Here is an 18,946-nt window from a genome sequence, read left to right on the forward strand (position 1 = left end):
GTCACCACACACAATAAAACCCACCACCGATTAGCTGCTTCAGTGTTTGTTATGGCTCTTTGGGCTTTCTTTGAAAATGAAGCACAGAGAGAAATTTGCTCTGTATTTATTTTTCTGTCCTTAAGCATTCCTGATTCAGTCTTGTTAAAGTGCAGTCTTGCATCATCATATATTTCATTGGCCATTTGCTGTAATGCTGAATGACTGATCAATTGGCAGTTAAACTGCTCATTAAGAAAAAAGTACAAGTTTCTCTAAACTCAGCTACTCCATTTTTCTCCCAATCATTTTCTTGGTCTATTAACAGGCAGCTTTTGTCCTAGTGCTCAATAGTGCAAAGTTAGACTTACTCTGTGCAGTGTAAAGCACTTAGGCAGTTTTAAAGTGAAAGTACTTCTATAGAAGCTTCTTTAGAGCAAAAATGACAGTAATAATATACATCTTAAATGCTAAATTTCCATGTTAAAGCATCAATTCAACAATCTGTGATCTGTGAAAAAAGCAAAGTTATTTTACTGTGATTTTATTTGTTACAATGAACTGACTGCAATTCCCAGGAGCAAATTATGCATGCTATAAAATTTAAATTTAAAAATCTGACACTAATGGAAACTTCAATACACAGATAGGAAACTACTTAGTCAGCAGCCACAAATAAGGGCCACCATTTTCTTTTAACAGCCTTTGCAAACTGTCTTGTAAGTCAAAAGTGGTTATTAAAAAAAAACCCACTAAAGTAAATGCTCATGAAGGTGCAGCCCCTGACTTTTTCACCCCTCCACTCCAGCATTGCAAGGTGGAGTCTGTGCACAAGAGCATATCTCTGATGATCACAAGTTATATTCATCATATGACCCTCTTTTTCTTCTTGACAAGATTCAGGGGCACACACACACACACATATATATATATGTATATAAAATCCTATGAGCAGGTCTTCAGAACTGAGATATAAGTGACTCATTAAACAGGGTTTAGTGCTCATCTGCATAAAAATAATAAAAATTATGGTTATTTTGAGCACTGTCCTGTTTATTAACATCACTGCATATTCCCTTTTTCCAGATAAATGTGTCTGCAGCACTTTTGCTTCAAGCTGAAGGACCAGATTCCAAAAAGATATAAGGTACCTGTTCACTAAAGCTCAGAATGAATTCTTCCATCTTATCAAATTGTTACCAGTCAAAACTTACTAAAGCCACCATTGAAAGTTACATCTCCATTCACAAGCCACTGAAAGAGCAGAACTATCATGTCATAATACATTACATGCATGTGAAAATGTATCATTAAAAAATCTGTCTGTGCCACAGTAATGCTGACAAGCTGGTCTCTACAAGGGACTGAAACAGTGGAGGTACAAGTGAGGACGGATGATGAAGAGCATGAAAACCTTTGAGAGGAAAACTGTAGGATGCCAAAGAGTACAGAGAATCAAGGGGACCATAAGAAACTAGATGATGTTGAGCAACATCCTGACCAGAAAAAGCCTAGAACAGCAGATAAAAGCACCATTCTTGTTCAGTTCTTCCTGTCTGCAGAGAACCACAGAAACTCCATCTCCCATTTCCCCTCCATAGAGAAACTGAACAGTAGACTAAATATTGGTGAACCAGTTGGGCTAAGGAGATGAGCAAATAGCTCTCAACAGCTTTAGTTCCATTAGCCAGCACTGCTGTGTTTGCCAAAAAGCGTTTTAGAAATAAGGTACAGCACTTTTACTATTATTTTTTCATACTATGCCAGTGCAGATAGAATTACAACATTCTGTAGATTGAAATAGTTCAATTCCTTAATATTAAATTAAAATGCCTCTTGCATGGGTCTTCTAGCCAGATTAAAGGTGTTAATCTGCTTTCTTCTGTTCCTTATATAGTCTTTATATATGGTTTCTTCATCTGGATAAGTATATTTGCAAGCTCTGACATCTTGAATCTCATCAGCAAGAGGAAAATAAAAATGCAACAGGTCTGGACCTGAAAGACAGAACTGTCTTGGGTTGTGTGACATTTGGGAAGGGGATTTTAGATTTTGAAGGAAGAAACCCACAAATAATCAAGCAGAAAAATCAGAAGTAGCTATCTGACAGCACTTAGAAATTTTTCAGATCTATAGCTTTGAACATAAAGTATCCAGGACATGCAAAGGAAACAAGAGTTTACCACAAAAAAAAAAAAAAAAAAAAAAAAAAAATCATCGATTTAGTACATGGCTGTCATCAGTATGTGGCCAGATTAAATTCCAGCTGTGCTTCACCTTTCTAATTTCCTCCCTGCACAACCTAACAACATCCTTTCTTGGGCTGTCAGTCCCTTCTTCCAAGGTGATAAATTGTCTTTTTATCCCCGAGTTCCAGCAATATCTATGTGTTCAGCCAGGCTGGTCTCCTTCCCCAACAGTTTGATCTTCAGCACATGGGGACTGCCTGTTCCTGTGCCTTGCAGATTCCATGGAAAGTGTCCAGCCCTCCTGGACCTCTCTGTCCTTCAGTACTATTTCCCAAGGGACTCTCTCTACCAGCATTCTAAACAGGCCAAGTCAGCTGTCTGGAAGTCTAAGGTAGTGGTTTTGATGACCCTCTTCCTGACTTCTCCAAGAATTGAAATTCTGTCATTCAGTGATTGCTTTACCCAAGACAGTCTCCAATGCCACATGACCATCAGTTCTTTGCAGATTTTTGCCCTTACCTCATTTTAGAAAAAAGTTTTGTTTTAACCTGAAAACTCCAGTTTGGCTCCCCTCCAGTTCACAAAGGACTTTTGATGATTCCCAGACACAGGAATCTAAATAGCTCTCGATGACATAATAATAAACTAACCATCATAATCTATACTGAGATTGAAAATGTAACCTCACAGTCATTGTAATAAAGGCAGAGTCAGGCACAGACAGCACTGATTGATCCTGCTCTAAAACTTACAGAAATACACAAGGTTTCTAGAAAGCCATACAGCTTTTCTGATTCAACTCTATCTGAAGATGAAACAAAATGTATACCTAGATTAGTCACCCCTTGTTTTTTTCAATATATATGTGGTTCTAGATAGATAATAAAAATCCTTTATCTATAGTTCATATAAAGTTATAACTCAAAACAAATAAATGTCAGGAGGTGGATTTTAATAAGTCCCCTTAAATGTTAGGTCTAAAAGCTGTCACTGCCCCTTTAACTTTAAAGTCTTTCCCACAATAAAATAGTCAACTACCTCCCCACTGAACTATAAGGAATAGATTTAGTGGATACATTATTAGCGCATTACAAAGGTTCATATACCTTTGCAGCAGAAAGCCAAATTAAATGCTGGACTAAGCAAGATCAATTCAGTTGTAGTCAGCACAGATGCATCAGCTTACCTGTGATCACCACACAATTTGCAAATGAAGAGCTGCCAATGTTGTATAAATAAGAACATTAACTGAAAGGTTTTCTTTCTTTACCATACATATGGCTCTGGAACTAAGTCCAGAAGTAATGATTTTATTACCTAATTAAAAACCATTGCTTTTAAGGCCTATGCATATTAACGTCCTTGAGAGGTAACTCTGACAGTGATTGTGTTAGTTTACAATAGGAGAAATTAAAACATGCCCATCACTTTCAGTCATGCACATTGCTTTGTCACACTTTCCAGCACAGAAGGAAATAACTTCACTGGCATATTAATGTGACTTAAAAGTTAAGTTTCTAAGCCTGAAGCAGGTATGTGGGATATCATAAGCTAAAAACTGGAATGATCCTGTTGAATATGGTAAGATAAATGAAGGTCAATGGGTATACGTATAAACAGAAATTAAATTAAAGTTCCTTGGGCTGTAATGTTCTGGAGCAGCATTCTGCAGCAGCAAAGTCAACATAAAGATCCTAAGTGCTTTTGAGATGTAGCTTGATCAATTTACTTTACAATCCCTTTCCTATGCCTGACTGCACTAGCAGGAAACTGGATTCAGTCACGCAGGGTGTTCCTTCAAGTGCTATTCTCTGTTAAAGAGATATAAATAATATCTTAAATGCTTGTATTGTTTAATTTAAAAAATCACTGGAGTGAATTTTCTAGTTAGCTGGAGCTATTATGCTGGTACAGAGGGAAGGTAAGTATATAATTTGCAATGACTGCAATTTGAGTACACCTGGATGGAGATGCCCGAGGAACTCTGTGATGCACTGACAAGATTATCACAAAATGCACAGAAAGTAAATTGCCTCTCCCACCCTTGCACATACTTTTTAAACAATGAAGTTTTAGCATAATCCTGAAGAGATTAACACACATACATGTAGAAAGGCACATTCTACAATGAAATGTCATTTTCTCCTAAATGCAAATTAAACAATTTAGCAAAACCATTTAAAGCCATTCTGTTTTCATGAAAACAGAAATCTGCTATCTCTCCAAGCACATATAAACTAGGCACAGGCAGACTTGTGTCCAGACAATCAGCATGTAATTTCTGAATCCTGGTCTGAAACTATTCATGGTATGATTGTCAAATACAAAGCTCAGATTACTTCTGGAGGCAGTCAGCTGGATAAATACCTCCATTCCAGTTCAGTTCAGAAGGGTGTGATGCACAGTCAGTCTGGGAAACCAAATAATTAAAGCTACACCTTAAATTTAACTTCCTGTAAATATAGTTGTGTTTTTATTCAGAGCTATTTTCATCACTTTTCAATAAAAATGGAATTAAATAGTCTTGTGCTTGAAAATGACTCTCAAGTACTACATTTTGATACAGTGGTGGACTGGCTTTTGCTAATATTTGAAATCTTTTCCCAATTGACATACTGAAATCTTCCACATTTGTTTTCAATGGCCTTCCATCTATGGTGATTTAGAACACAAGATGCTTAAGTATGAAAGAAAGAAATGTAGATAATTGGTGCTTGTATTTGTCAATGAGTTAGGAAATTGGGAAAAGAAAGATGACTGATCACCTACAGCTGTTACTTTTATTACCAAGATATAAAAGTTTGTTTTATTTTCTTATGGGTTTTTTGGTTGGTTTGCTTGTTTGTTTTAAAATATATTTTCTCTTTTAAACAAAATTGAAATAAATCACTACTTTTAATATGGGGGTGCTGGGAGTAACTGGAAATCCAACTATGAACTATGGAGAGATAACAGAAGTTCACTTGATTGTAAAATACAAGTTCTGTCACTAAAAACCCAACATTCATATTCAGACGTTTCTGACAAGTCTCAAGTTTGCGCAGAATTTTAACTCATGGCTCATTAGTTTTAGATTTTACATTTTAATGTCTTTTAAATCAACAAAACAAATGAAGATCTGGTCTTCCCTGTTGTAATTTAATACATTCCTCTTTGAAAATCCTGTATCATTGGGTTGCATTATACCAGCATCTAACTTGGAACTTAACAAATACATTTTTAATTACTCACACTGGGTTTTTTTCCTGGTGAACTTCAACAGTTTATCTAAAACACTATAATCCAAAAATGCTTCCATGTCATACCATAAAACTAATAACTTGCTAACCACTTATTTGCTGACAGAACACACTGCTGTCTTTTGCAGAATGTGAAGAATTAGGGATTTGAAAGGAAAAGAAAAAAAACCTTTAAAACAAGGTGCAAAACACCATTTCTGAGCAAATCTCCCTACATGTAGACAATAGCTTTTCCTCCTCTAAACCCAGTCTAATTAAATACAGCTGGAGATAGCACAAAAGAATTTCATTAATTAATTGGCAACCTGCTAACACTAATTAAGCTATGAAAATTCAACTCCCTCACACCAGATTTTAAGCATTAGTCAGTTACATTTGTTGGGGAGATTGCCTGGCATCTCTTAACACAATCAAGAAAGAGAAAATGAACTTTGTGGTTAACATGTGTGGGAACAAAATGACCTATTATTGGAAAAATTAGATATTAAACCTTGCACTGATATAGTAATAGTGCTACAGAAGCTCTTACTGATAGATCCCCTTTTGAGTAGCATTAAGAGCTTCACAACTACAGACTCCTTCTCACTATGTAGAAAAGGATCCCAAACACCAATAGCACAGCCCAGGCCAGTTACCTTTATTTAATCCTCTGCAACACCCTGCGTAAGGTGCCGCAAAGCTTCCCTTTGCTGCTGTTTGTGCGACAACCTACTAGTAAAGATTCCATACACTAACATGTCAACTCTTTTACCTATACTCTAACTCTTATCTAAAAAACTGAGACCTCACTTAATATTTTAATGCGTTATTACACTGTAACAAGGAAGATTTATTATTTCATGTCTCAAGGCCTACTGGCAATGAGTGCTTCTGCTATTTTCTGGGTGGACAATAGTGAATACCATCTGGTGCATCCTTTTTCCCTTTCCAAAGACTCAGCCCCATCTCACGAGGAAGGTTTCAACACCAGGTTGGAAATGTACTAACTCTGATCTGTATCCACCTTATTTCCTAACAATCTAGATAAAAAGAGAAACATAGCGTGAAAGTAAAGTATTGTCTCCTTTTAAAAAATCCTAACCCTTACAGTGCTGCAAAGACTGGAAGAATCAACAAGCAACACATTTATTTTAAATTAAAGGAAATAAGTTATTGTAGAAAAGCATATGACTTCTCTCTTTTCAGTTTTCTTTTTCACATGAGATTACATAGCTAAATCATGTAGCCTCTGTATGACACAGTACAGCCCAATCACCCACCTCACCATATTTTTATATGTAACGTAATTAATAGGAAGCTGGCAAGTAATCGTGAATCTGCAGGAAAGTCTTCTTCTGAAACACTTTTATAAGAATTTATTCAGATAAAGTAGAGGTTCTGTAACCTAATATTCTTTCAGTTACTCTCTGTGGTGAGAAGGACTGCCAGGAAAGAGGCAATCTCATGTCAATGAATGGTTCATGCATTAAATGCAGTCTTTTATACAGGTTCATATCCTCCTCTCCAAACACACACTCGTTCTAAGGTATGAGCTCCATATTGAGGCTGTAACTCAGAGTAAAGCCAAATAAAATTTGCAATTCCTGTGCAGGTTAAGGTGAGTAGCTGTGACTCTCAAAACTGATTGGCAAGGTCTCAAGAACTACAACTGAATAAGCCCTTAAATGCTTTCTTGTTACAGTTGAGATAACCCAAATAGAAAAAGGTAATCATATGCTTAAAATCTGCTTGAACTCTTGCCAACTAGGAATAATTAATCACTGAAAAATAATGCAAATCTCATTGACTCAGTCATTGTGCTGAAAATCAGCAAAACATGAACATGCTCAGCACCCACCAGAATCAGTCTCTTTAGAATGTGTTGATTACAATACACAACAAACCCTAAAGAATATGTACTTTCCATTAAGGGTGGAAAAGAACTGTGTATACCATTTCTAAGCTTTATTATACTCTCATATACTACAGTCATAACTGTAATAGTTTAGCATCATATTAGAGTGAAACTGATAATACATTTGATAATGCATTTGATTAATAGATAAACTAAAGTACGTTATGTTGGCTAGCATCCCACAGTGTTCACATGGAATCTTCCATCTTTCAGCCTACATGAAGTTGTACTACTTCAGCCACACCTTCAAAACACTATGAAATCAAACTCTCAACAAAGACACCATGGTACAAGAAGATATCAGGTGCACCAGAACCTATCCCTGGAGGTTTTACTTGGGTATAAGCAAGGTCAGGAAAGATAAATGGGATAAGACGATTTATAGATTGATCCTCAAATATAGACATTTGATTATTTTCAAGAGGGAGTGGCAACTTAATTTCAGTAGTATGGTTTTTTTACACACATTTACTATACAACAATAGTAAAAATACAGGCAATTGATGGAGGATGGCATTTGTCCAAGGGTATACTGTCGGATGAGGGCTGGGGAGACAGTTTAATACAGTGTAGGATAGTGTCTAACTGTGAGAACACCTCTCATCATAAGGCCCAGAGACATCTTCCAGGCAATTGGCAATTTCTAATAGTATCACTTCTCATATAACTACCAAAATAATAAAGGAAGAGATGCAAAAAAATGAAAGCAGTATCTTGTTTTAATAATAGATTTTTTAGCCCTATTGTAATTACAAAAAAAAAAAAGCTTGGTTATTACATACAAGTAAATATTAATAGCTGAAAGTAGCAAACTTTTCTACGGGGGACTGAATCTCTCGGTTATCATGAAGGCAACAAAATGAAAATTGAGTCAATGAAGGTTATATTGACAACAGGAAGGAAAAAAGTTCAAGCCATGCCTGGGGCATGAAATGGAGAGCAAAAGTTAAAGGAAAAATTCATGAAAGATGCATGACTATCATATTCACATGTATTACTGTTAAGTGCATTCATTAAATGGTCATAAAGAATATATGGCATAAAAATGAAAGAGAAGAGCACAGTCGCTAATAGAACCTGATAATTTCAGTGTGTGAAAAGCAGCAGACCATGACAACAATTTAAAGTAAGATCATTAAATCTTGCTTTCCAGCTTCCACTGCAAGTAATACTTAAAGAAAAAAATATCACACAGTAAATGACACAAGTGACAAAAGAAAAGATGAGACGGGATTTCAAGGCCACGCCGCACTAGCACACAATGAGGCATTCATTCGTTTTGAAACCATCATGAGATTATGTGATGATTAACCATGCTGAGAAATGCATTGGTTCTGAACGCACATACTGCAAATCTCCTGAAAATACATAAATGAGTTGTACTGATTTTGACCGGGTCATTTGGTATATGAAGCCCTTTGTGGCTTGTATCATCTGTCTTGTTTCAGGTAACAGGTTATAACAGATCCTTTGGCCAAGGTTTTGACACCTCTGCATGAGATAATGTTTAACACCTCATCAGTTGGTATACATATGCTAATCATTGCTGTTTAGCACCTGTTTTCTCCTTTCCTGCTGTTCAGGCACAACACACAACTACCACGACTCTGCCTCTGCAGTATTTGCAAGAGCATTTCACCACTTCACAGACCAAATCAGATAGCTCTATCCCCACCTCAGTAAGTAGTAAAATGGCTGAAGTAATCACTTCTCCCCTTTTCCCCCAATTCATTTCCAATTTGTTATTTTAAAACATCAAGTCAGGTATGGAGAATGGGAAGGGAAAAAGGGAAGGGGTTTACTTCATGCAGGAGGCTCTCTTCACCAGCTTCAAAACTTGTTTTGTCCCTCAAGTTCCATACCATACATACACTGGTGGTGCTGTGTGCCAACCCATCACACTTGTTAACTGAGCATACTTCATTACAAAATAGTTTCCAGATTAAATGTAATCCACTGATGGCCATTGAGTTTGCAATCAAGGAATTCAGCCACTAGTACTTTGTAAAATTAAAGTAGGTGATGAAGCTGACAGTGATGGTTCCAATGCTAGTTTCCATGGCTCTGTCTAGATTTCCCTCGGTCCTAGCAGAACTTAAAACTCACTCTCATCATTTCATTGATGTTATGAATTTTCTTACAGGGAGGTAAATGAAGAATGTAAATAAATGGAGAGAACACATTAGAAGTTCTGACAAGAATTTACGCAGAGATTTTGATAAATAATTTTAAGGATAAATTAGAAGATATTATAGAAATTAGGGCAAAGACATTTTATTTGTTCTCAAATTTACCCCTTCCTTCAAAACATTAGGGGAAGGCCTGCCTACCGCAAGTGAAACGAAAATGAGGGACAGAATCATTACAATGAATAATTGTAGCCTTCATCCAAGAATACACTAAATGACTTTAATATGAGTAATCCTCATTAATATTGCCATGATATATACTTGAAAATTGGGGCTGTTCAGCTTGGAGAAGAGAAGCTGCGTGGACACCTCTCATCAGCCTTCCAGTATCTGAAAGGGGCCTACAAGGATGCCAGAGAGGGACTCTTCATCAAGGACTGTAGTGATAGAGCAAGGGGTGATGGGTTCAAACCTTAAGCAGGGGAAGTTCAAGTTAGACATAAAGAAGAAGTTCTTTACTGTGAGGGTGATGAGGAACTGGCACAGGTTGCCCAAAGAAGTGGTAAATGCTCCATCTCTGGCAGTGTTTTAGGCCAAGCTGTACAGAGCCTTGGGCAATACGGTCTAGTGTGAGGGCTGGAACTAGATGATCTTAAGGCCCTTTCCAGCCCAAACCATTCTATGATTCTATGAATACTAGTACTGAAGTATTTTTCTATACTATTGGAATATTGGTGGCATCTCTTCTATCTCTGCAGTCCAACACAGCAGACTCTTTGAAATGAATTTTTAAGTGGCCATACATATTCCACCTTAAAAGAAAAGAAAAAACAAATAAATAAACAAAAAAACCCAAAACAAACAAACAAAAAGCCCCTAACAAAACACAGCCCCAAACCAAAACAAACCCCTGCATTTTCATAAAGTTTGATTGACATTGATGGATGAAACTATAGTATCACAGGGAACAGAATATATGGACACGGCACTGGGGATGTGGCCTCTCCTGTGCTCTCTCTTCTCAATTACCAACCAATTAAAACTCACTGTAATGCATCAGATTCAGGGATCTCATCTAATATTTTTATTCCAAGCAAAATCCTGATGAGTGAGCCTGCAAAGTTTCAAGCAACATAAGGAAACCTTTTCCCATTCACTTAGAGTCAAGTAAAGTAGATCATACCCTTAAGCAAGGCAGCGTAGAATTTACCTGTTATAAAACTAGTACAGTAAAGCTCTGATATATATGCATAATTCACATTTTCCTGCCTCATACCTGAAAGCAGCAAGACTCTAACAATTCCTGGTTTTATCTCAATTATAAAAAAGTTATATATGAAAGATTCCTTTTACAATATGAAGGTAAAGATATGTTTCTTCTGCTTAAGGTTACACACTGCAGAAAAGAAAGCAACATGTTTTGATGGTATACGCTATTGTCACTTAAAGGCACTAGCCCATCCAGTCTTTCTGGGGGTCAGCTGTCAGGTATCTGGGAACCTACATGCTTTATTCAAATAAGAACAATGCACAAGCCTTTTGTCATAGCAAGTTCAACAGAGACATACATAACTGTCCTGGTGTACAGCACTGCACCAGTTACTAAGAAGGAGAAAAATGACTGCTACTGCTGAACCCAGGACAATAATGATCTTCCCTAATTTAAAATACTAATATGTCCTGAAATTAATTAACAGGTAAACATAAAATTCAGAAGTAGAATTCAGCATATTGCAAATTCTTGCCTTCATAGAATAACGCACTGCGCTCTTGAGAGATTCTTACATTGTTATATTTATAAATTAGGACAACAGAATGTCTGCTTCAGACATTAGTATATTTTAAAACTTGGAGCAAAAGAAGAACAACGACATTGCTTCAGGCACTGCTGCTGGAGCTTTCAAGATAACCTGAAGCATAATTTGGCTTCATGTTGTAAGGAGGTCTAGAGCCAAATTCAGCATTCCCTGCTGAGCTAGTCTAGATATCACATGTAGCCATGGCACAGAAATGTACAAAAAACAAAAAATTTGACCATTTTAATTTGAAGAACAGAATATATTGCATAAAGGTTTCCAGGTCCTTGACATTGAAAATAATGGTGTCTGACAGTTCTAGGGTTAAGTAGCCACTTGTTCAGCACTGCATCGTTTATCTGCCAACAGTATGTGTCTCTTGTTGTTACTTCAAAGAAAAAATTCAATGAAAATTTAAATAAAAACAGATCTGTCAGTATAAAGCTTTAATATTTTACACCATATTCAATCTCTTTTCTTTGTAAAGTGCTTTTATACTTCCTGAACTTGTCCTGCAGTACACAATTCTCATTATTTAAAAGAAAGAAACCATGAATCACCTTTAAAAATCTACACTTTCCTGAAACATTAACATTTATTTTTAATAGACATCACTCTGAAACTGGCTTCACAAAGTGCTGTAGAATGCTACAGAACTCTATGCAGATTGAGAGCTGTAAGAATATATATGTTAAGTACTTCAGCATTGTTACATATAACAGGTTATTTGGTTTAGCATTGAGGATTTAGAATACAACATTGATGGTTTTGTTTCTAATCACAAGTCTTTTCCTTCATGTATATGAAGTACACAATAGTCCTTAATTCCATATGCTCTCTCATACAGTACACTTGTTACAGGCTGCAAACTGTACTATAAATATACTTTGAACTAAGTGAAACAAAGGATTCAGTTATTTAAGAAAAAGGTCTCTCCATATATTTTTGCCCAGTTTTTCCTTTACCCACCCACATATTTTGTGAATCTAAAAATTAACGACTGCAGTATTTACTGATGTCAGGCTTTTGTTTTAAAGCTGCTAGATCCAAGAAATCAAAGACAGTTTATGAGAGATAATTAATGTCTCTCTTCCATAAGTGCATATGGCAAAGAACAGTCTCTCAATTTTAAGCTTTCTCCCACACGTATCTTCATAACAAAATTATTCATCTATTTAGAAATCTCTTGTACTATTTAACAATTCAGCTGTGGAGTGTAACTACTTTGAGAAGAAGTGAGACACTGGCCCCCAAGTAACAGATTCAGATTATAACAGCCTCAATAAAAAACATTTTCTTTAAATTTGATTGCATACCCTAAAAGCAGAATTAACAATCTGCCAAAGTGAATATGTTCTTATAAAGAAAAGATTGTAAAAAATAATCATAATTATACGCATATAAACAGGCTCACTTCTATTTGATTTTAAAAGTTTCTTCCAGGCAAAAAATACTGTAATCTGTTTTCTATCCCAGTCACAAGTTTATAACTGTGCTACAAATTACAGCACTAAAATTTTGTGAGGAAGATTATAATAAAATTGTCATTTTGTATCAACTACACTAAGCAAAATACAGGCACTAAAATGATAACAGGAATAATCTATTACCTTATTTAAGTATCTTCATTATTTGAAATGATAGTTGCTCCACACTATTTGCCAAAATATGTTAAGTGTTTTTAAAAGTCATAATCCTCTGCCAATCTCTTCTTTATATGTGTTAGCTATTAAGTTCTATCATAAATTATGAAATAAAAGGGTTTAAGTCAACCCAATAATATTAAATCTGCTCTTTCAACAATAAAATCCATGCAGCTGAGAGCTGCTCATTATTTATTTAGCTTCCATAAACCAACACCTGAATTTGTTGCCTTCTAACTTCACTGTTTTTCTTTCTTTTCCTAGAAGAAAAACTGTAAGCCATGTTTTCTCACTCCTGTATGTTGCACTATTGTATAGTATAAATCCACCTGCACCATCTCATTTTGTTACCAGTTATGAATCCAGGTTATCATCACATAGCAGTCTACCTGAATGCATGCCCCTATCCATATCACCCCTGAAAACAGTCTGAAAAACCCAAATAACCTCAATGTGATCTCAGGCATCCATACCACAATACTGTTAATGACACGCATTTTTGATTTGTTAAATAGGACTACTGCTTTTCTGACAACTAGTTGTATGTCCCTGCCTGATCAGAAAAACAACATACTCCAAAGCAAGCCACAGTGGAATATAATCCCCACAAATAGCAGAAACATGATCAAATACTGGTCAAAGCTACTCTTTCTGAAATTACTTCAGAAATACATCCAAACTGCATCCCACACATCCAGATTGCCAAACTATCCTTTCTATGACATTCAGGAACAAGTATGGGCTCAGCTGAGGGCTCTATGTCAATGCACTCTGAGAACAGGTGTCCTGGGTTCAGCCAGGACAAAAAACACAGTCAAAACCACAGCACTGCACCAGCTACTAAGGAGAAAAATGACAGCTAATGCTGAACCCAGGACAACAGGCCACCTTCTGAAAAGCAAAAGCAGGAGGCAAAGCAGATGCCAACAAAAAATAAAATATTATAAAAGTTACTGCAGTATTTGTAGCTAGTGGTACATACAACTTCAATGGTGGAACTTCAAGGAGGGCAAGCCATTAACAGAACAAGAATAAGACGACAAAAAAAGGAAAGAACGTGGATTTGGAGAAGGGGGAAATAGCACCCTGTATTTTTCAAGGAGGCTGCTATCACACCACTTAGAGCCTGGCTCAGCTGCAATTCTCTGGGCAGTTTGTAGTTCAGTTTACATCATAAAAGTCTGACACAACTAATACTGAAGAAGATGGCATTGAATCCTGCAGAAGTGAAGGGCTAGAATTCAAGCAGTCAGCACAGCTATGCTCGCTTTAAGGCTCACTTGTCAGAGCAGAACAGGATCAGAACAGAACAGTGTTTAAAACAGAACAGAGCTTAAAATATTTGAGTCCCCTTAGGAAAGTGCACTAATGAGGTAGTCTATCTATAACATCTGATTCAAAGCAACAGACATACTGGAGAGCTCTGCTTACTCCCACAAGACAAAGGATAGGAATAATCTCCTTCCCCAAAAGCCAGTAGAATTTTTTTAAATGAAAGTGAAGAAGAAAATGAAATGAAATGGCATGAAGTAAGTTCAGTTTTGCTAATCCAAGATGGGATAGTAACCTTATTCCTTATGGGCATATGTTAGTAGTTAGTATGCATCCTGCATGTATTAGTGACACAACGTTTTTTGCTCCCCTAGAAAGAAAAATCTTGGCCTTCAGTTGGAACATGAGTTCACGAAGAGTCAAGGATATAGCTGGGAGCCTGCAAAATAATTAACTGGATCAAATAGCCAAGAAAAATTATGTCCAGCACTCAAAAGTGCAGATAAAGACAGCTGTACCCTAGATATGGGAGGCATGAACAGTAGGGGAATCTCCTTAGCTTAACCTTGACTAGATAATTGCAAAAATAGTGGTATGAAAGGTCACCTCTTGCTCTTCCCAACAGAGCAGTACTGCAGTTCTGCAACACTAAGGTGTTCAAAAAGGTAAGCTGGCACACATGAAATAAATCATTACAGATAGGAAGAGATTCAGAAAGACTGCTTCTCATAGGAGGGACTATAGAGGAGAGACCTTCACCTAAATAGGACACATCTTCTCATACTCTTCTGCACATATTTGCATCTCCTGCTTGCCTTCCAGGTGGCACAGGACAGCAACACCCAACTGTACTATATGCACTGGGGCAGCTTACAGCACGTGCAGGAAGTGGGCTGCTCTTCCATTTCCACAGCAAAATATCTCCTCCTGTGGCCAAACCTCACTGTGGGTCATTCTATTCTTCAGAAGTTTTAAGTGTTTGATGACCTGCTTTGAGAATCTCAGATGGAAAATGCTATTAATTCACTGTTATTTACAGTGGAATTTACAGTTATTTGTAGAATGGAATAATAGCAGCAACAGCCACTTCCCATTATAATGTTGGAAAATCTAAACCTACATATTTATTTACTTAAGAGAATAGTTTAAGAAACCCTTATGTTAGCAAACCAAGAACAATGTACATAAAAGTTCTTGGCACTTTAAGGGAAAAAAATTCTTCTCTCTGATTTACATTTGACATTCACACCATAATGCATACAATACACAAAATGCTCTTTTATGATTTAGGAATACTGCACAAATAAAGTCTGAAATCTTTCTGTGTAACTGTAACCATGCAATCAATGAAAGCCTAACAGTTAATCAATGCTAGCTTCATCAGTGTTTAGTTTATGTAAGAGTAGCCTTCCTCAGGTCTTTGATTTAAAGTTAATTCAAAGCAACATGGGGCAGCCAGAAAAGCATTGTCTGCTACTTAAAAAGTCACACATTTGAAAGTTATTAATCTGACATACAAAAGAAAGCCTACTGCTAATAATCACCATGAAAGTAGCAAAGGATTTGATAACATACCAAAAAACTAGTGTAATCAAAAAAATGTGTTTTTCAGAAAAAAAAAACAAACAAAACAAACAACTTTTAGTATCTGTAGAAGTCTGGTAAAATAGAAACTGGTAAAGCAAACCTTTTAACTAGTAAGAAAGCAATGAATGTCTTGCTGACTTTTCCTATTAATTATCTATTCTAACATTCACAAAGTTTCATTATTTCAGACAAGCTTAGATGAAGATATAATTCCCTTTGAAATTCAAAGGCATTTATCAGATAAACAGAATTCACCTAAAAAATGCTCAACACTCAAAAGCATTGAATACTGCAAACCTTAATTCTAAAAGTAGCTTTTATACCTGCCCCATAACAATGTAACATTAATAGTTCTTGAAATTCATTGAAAGTGTAGGTCAATTTGTAACTCACTCGCTGTTAAACTTTGAAAAACCCACATCAGAGGAGAAAAGCTAGAAGTAACAGCAGTATGATCCTGCTTGGTTTAAAGAACATCTGCCAAAATTAAGATGAGAACATAATCCTAAAATGATGGACACAGTAAGCATTAGTTCAGCTTTGTCTGAAGAAGCAGGCCTCTGTTCTAAATGCTCCCTCTAAGTCTTCACTGACTGAGGCCAGGATATTACAAACAGCTTATATAAAATGCACAGGAATAGATCACCTCCAGAGCTAAAATTAAATACATGCAGGATTCTTTCTGTTTTTCAGTCTTGCTCAGTCCCCAAATTTTCCCTTTTTGTTGCCTTTTCTACTTTACATCACACTTCTGCTGTGGTATAGATGGCAAACCTTGGCTAAAATGAAAGAGTAAAAGATTAAATTTGCTTTAACAGAGATGAAAGGTACAAAACATGTACCTTGAAGCTTAGCCACTCCAAGGCTACACCTTCTCAACCCATTAGGTGCATGTTCAAAAGAAGTTCATGTCCTTATAGTCAATCATTAAATGTAAAGAAGTCTGTTAAAAAATGAAACTATAATCTAAATACTCTATTTTGTCCTTAATTCATGACTTTTCATATCATTTTATGTCAAGGCAAGAGAAAAGAAATTTCCAAACACCTATTATTTTCCATAGGTGGGTACCACATCACCATGAAAGCAAAATTGTGTAAGTGCTTGGTCTTGTTCAGAGAAACAGATTCTACAGTTTAGAAAATACTTCACTGTGGCAAGCTAAAATGTAGCATTAAGAAAGCTTTAATTCCTGATATTACTATGAACATAGTACTGCCTTTACGGGCATAAGAATAGAAGCTTTAATAAACAGGATTACTCTTATCAGTGATGAAAAGAGTATGTCTAATGATCTGTAAGATTAAGATTTAAGACCTATAGATGCTCTTTAAATGAAACAGATGACCAGAATCTAATATTAGTATTTTTCATTTTCGGCATTCTGTAATATGATTTACACTTTTAAAAAGAAATATTGGTGCATACTCTTGGTATGTCACTTAAAAACAAAACTGTACCTGTCCTTGTACTTGCTAGAAGGAAGACAACAGAGAAGTCATGGGTCAGGGGAACACACATTGCTATGTACCTTTCTTACCTTAGGTTGAAATAAAGGTAACATTTTGTCACAGTTGAAGATAAAGAATAACATTGTTTTTATAGAAATTGAAAAAAAAATATTAATTAAAGCTATTATCTTTCATCAACAAGACAATTTACCTGCCAGTGAACTAGAGATGGTACTTCAGAGTCATATTAATCTCTTCAGTATACTTGCTCTTCCAACTGTCTTAGCCTGTAGGGTCATCTGGCAACCACTAGCCTTCATTTGTAACTCCTTTCTTTACCTGGAATATTTGAAAACAAGAAAACCTTTCCAGAAGTCATCTGCAATCAGTAGTTTTCCAATAACAAGCAGTAACTCCTCCCACCTGCCACTGGATGTAGCTATTCCACATTATTAAGTACTTCTAGTTCCCCACAGTTAGACAAATCCCCAAGTACTTTCTTTATTACATTTTTTTATTGATGAGGTTTGTCATTTTATGGGATGTGGTATAATAGAGGGCAATTTAGTCACTGATGCACACAAATGTTACCTTTTTGCAACGCGTCAGCAGCAATAATCTTCTTTCAAATATGCTGAGAAGCAGCTATAAACCTCGTCCTGCCAGAGGCAAGCTCTAGTGAGCTCAGCTCAGCTGTGCTAAGAGATCTTCAGACTCTTTTTTAAGTTCTACATTCTCAAATATAGCAACAATTAAGGCACCAAAGCAGTTCCATTCTTGCATGGCCCAAAGAAAAGAGACACTGAATTAGGTCTTAAGTTACCAAAGCGGTTTATCTGACCTCTTTTTAGTGGTACCCCATCTAGCACAGTGGGTGCAGGGAGAGGTGATCTTTTATAAGGCTGGGCAGAGAAACCACAGGCCCTTGGGAGGCTGAAAACCAGTTAATTTTATTGTAAACATCCTTAAAACTGTGTCAGGAGGAACTAAATTCTGGGCAAGTTCTTCTTCAATTCCCAAAGCAGTGTGAGGAAAAGAGACAGGAAAGAAAGGATTAAACAGAGAAACAGGATCACCATTCTGCGGGTCCAGCAACGCCGTCCCGCTCAGGGAGCTGCAGTCCTTGCAGTCGCAGCCCTTTTATTCCTGTCAGTCACTGACCCCGCCGAGGCCCAGGCCACGGCTGCCTCACACGGGTGCAGCCGGTCGCCATTCTGTTGGGTCGGGCCCTCCTGGAGCCCTCTTGCAGGCACAGACTCGCTCGCTCGGTGCACGTGCGCTGAGCGCTGTTCTGGAAGGTTCCAGGCGGCAGCAAGTCTCTGGTGACCCCCAGCCCCAGGGACCGCATTGACCTGAGGGGCGGGCGCGGGCGCAGGCTGGTACCGGGGCAGCGGATCTCCGGCCTCAGGGCAGACAGCGCAGGAAACATCCCCGTGGTCGTGCAGCAGGAGCCCTGCGCTGCCCCACGGCCTGCACCCGACTGACAGCGCCCTGAGCACCAGAACAGGTGCCCCGCTGCCAACAGGTCCTTCTGTCTTGACCATTGCAAGTGGCTCTGCGTGAAAGCCTTGAGGAAGACATGAGGGCCAGATACTATCTGCATGTCTTAACCATCTCCGTGAAGGGTTGATTAGACAGGTCACAGGAACCAATGAAGCCCAGGAAAACCTGTTAACATCCCAGCTGATAGCAGAACTCACACAGATTGAACGGTGTCTGGTGTAGAACCCTGATTTCTGTGAATCAAAACTTTTTCCCTTAGCCTTG

The 18,946-nt window shown here is 37.2% G+C and overlaps 1 long non-coding RNA gene across 2 annotated transcripts in view; it reads right to left on the reverse strand.

The window, feature by feature from the left end:
* LOC133265220 (uncharacterized) overlaps positions 1–18,475 on the reverse strand; it is a 109,016-nt gene extending 90,541 nt beyond the window's left edge. For both annotated transcript variants that reach the window (XR_009741901.1, XR_009741900.1), the window contains exons 1-2: positions 18,256–18,475; positions 17,391–17,518 (exon numbers count right to left, since the gene is read on the reverse strand). This is a non-coding gene — a long non-coding RNA (uncharacterized LOC133265220). The remainder of the gene's footprint in view (positions 1–17,390; positions 17,519–18,255) is intronic.
* Between the last annotated feature and the right edge of the window lie 471 nt (positions 18,476–18,946).

Source organism: Pezoporus flaviventris, unplaced genomic scaffold (genome assembly GCF_033815535.1).
Source record: "Pezoporus flaviventris isolate CSIRO_AGI_PZ_B2104156 unplaced genomic scaffold, CSIRO_AGI_Pfla_v1 ptg000005l, whole genome shotgun sequence".
Classification (NCBI taxonomy): Eukaryota; Metazoa; Chordata; class Aves; order Psittaciformes; family Psittacidae; genus Pezoporus; species Pezoporus flaviventris.